Raw genomic sequence first — 2,608 nt, forward strand, 5'->3', positions numbered from 1 at the left:
TTGCTTAAGTCAAACATAATATGCACACAGTGTGCAGTGGGGGGGTATGCATGGAAGCAGGTATGCATGTATATGAAAATATGAAGTTAAATGGATAAGCTTCATATGCATCAAATGAATACATTTCCTATTTCCTATACCTACAGACTGAATTCTCAAAAAATATATAAGAATAGAGCTAATGGTGTTGGGAAGAAAATGCAGTGACAAACCATGTCAGAAGAAAAAGACAAGGTTAGAAGCAGGACACAGGAAAGCAGATGACTTAGAATTTCAGCTGTCTGTGCAGCATTAGGATGGTGTCTGGCCTCTTCTGCCTATCAGCAGTAATGGAATTGAGTTCCACACTGAAGATTATTGCCTCAAGTCATTCTCCAGCCACAGAGAAGGTAAGATTAATAAAGAGCATTTGTTATAATTCTGCAACCAATTTATGTAATGGAACACACAATAAATAACCACATTTAACACAAGCATTTATCATAGCCAATTTATACATCAATTTGTTCACTGGGTGTTAAACCAACCATTTATATGAATAAGTGTTGTTCCCTCCAAGTCCTTTTTCTCTATTTGTTAAAGTAAAATTTATAGTTAGTGGGGTTTTTTGTTTGTTTTTATGGAAACAGAGGTGATAGTGGCACATGTTGGCTAAGTACAGACTTTGGAGGGGTTAGGGGGAGGTTAGATCACATTAAAAATGGCCATCTGATCTAACTTAGTTCATGGAGGTGCAGACCTTACACTTAGATCCCTAGTTAGGTGGATCTAAGTGCAAACTGTACAGAACTTGAGCACACACAGACTAACCTAAAATGGTGGAACCTGGTCTAAGATAAACCTGGATCGATGTGCACTCAGTTTAGATCAGTCTAGGTCAGACTGGTGAATCAAACTTCTGAACAGTTCCCAGTGCAACCCCAGGGCTGGGAAAGCCCAGATGCTGGCCCCAGTCCCAGGGGTGTGCTTTTTCTACACTCCACCCCGACATTGGGCTATTTTTAGTCCCCTAGCCCCTCATGCCTCCCCCTGCAAATCAGTCAGCCTCCCCACTGACCCCTTATCTGGTAAGCCGCTTCTGGTGTTGATTTTATCCGTGTTCACTGATGCTGGTGCGGAAGAAGTAAGTCATGGTGGGGGCAGGGGCAGGAAGGAATGAGGAAGTAAGTTCACCAGAGAAGGTGTTGGGGGACTTAAAATAGTCCTTGGTCCCTCCCAAGCCTTCCTGTGGACCCTGCAAGCCCCCCTGATCCCACCAAACCCTCCTGGACTCCACCACCTCCCCGTAGACCCCACCACCCCCTTGATCCTCCTGCAGATCCTGCTTGCCCCCTGATCCCTCCACCGGATGCTGCCTGCACCCATGATGTCCCTAATTGCTGCTGTAGAACACCTGCCCCGCTTATCCCTCCTGCAGATCTCACCTGACCTCCCGGTCCCCCAATCCACGCCCCCCCCCCACCTTGCTAGCCCCATCCATCCTGACTTACCTTCAATTGGGTGGCTATTTTAAACTCATTTTAACCTCCCCAGATGTCTGTACTTGGCCATTAGCTTCGAAAGTACTGAATGATGATGTGCATTTTTTTTATGCCTTTAGTACATAGTTGGAAACTGTTTTTAAAAACAACACAAACTTCACAAGAATAAAACTCCGGCTGCAATTAGACAGCATGTATATCTAACCTCTTTGTTTATATTCCCATTGAAGTAGAAACAGCTCACTGAAGGAATTACCTGGTAAAAACCTGTGTGGTCAACAGAAATCAAGATATAATGGAATCATAGCATATGCATTAATAATTTAGGCCCTGTTTTGTTGCTCACTGAATTCAGCAGAAGGCTCTTACTGACTACGGTGGGATTTAGAACATGGCCCAAAAACAGGGGCAGGCAAGATGCGGCCCACCAGGCCACTCTATCCGGCCCACGGGGCCCCTAAAAAATTTAGAAAATTCATATTGATCTGCCCCGACTGCCTGTCATGCGGCCGTCGATGGTTTGCCAAAACTCAATAAGCGGCCCTCCACCCAAAATAATTGCCCGCCCCTGCCCTAAAAGCAGTAGTATGAGTAGCCACACACACACACAAAGATGAACCATGCACACAAACAAAGGATCCATTTTTGGAGAGTGAAAGAAAAATGAGCTAAAATTCTAATACTATTACCAACCAGCCTTTCAGCAGTAAGCCAGGTGTTTCAGACTGAAACTTTCTTTCATATTCACTCAATGTAAATAGACGCTGCTAATCTTTTAAGATACTGTATGTAATGACACCTCTAGGAGCACATTTTTGAGTACTTATATTTCTGTGATGATACCATTCCACTGTGCATTCTGCTGAAAATACACTTTCTTAAATTAAACCCTGCTTAAAATGAAGCAATGTAATCTCACCCAATAATTTTCTGGATTTTACCAACCCTGCCCTAATTTGCTTAAACAGGTGATGTTTTCTCTCTCAACATCTGTGAGGAGTCTTGGGTTATAATTAATTCCTCTGCTTATCTTTCAGGTATCAAGTGATTCTATAGGTGCATGTGCTACTTACCATCTAAAAACATGACTGAAGTGCATCTATTATTCCTTTTGAAGTATTAGGGAA

Source organism: Alligator sinensis, unplaced genomic scaffold, assembly GCF_000455745.1.
Source record: "Alligator sinensis unplaced genomic scaffold, ASM45574v1 scaffold30_1, whole genome shotgun sequence".
Taxonomy (NCBI): domain Eukaryota; kingdom Metazoa; phylum Chordata; order Crocodylia; family Alligatoridae; genus Alligator; species Alligator sinensis.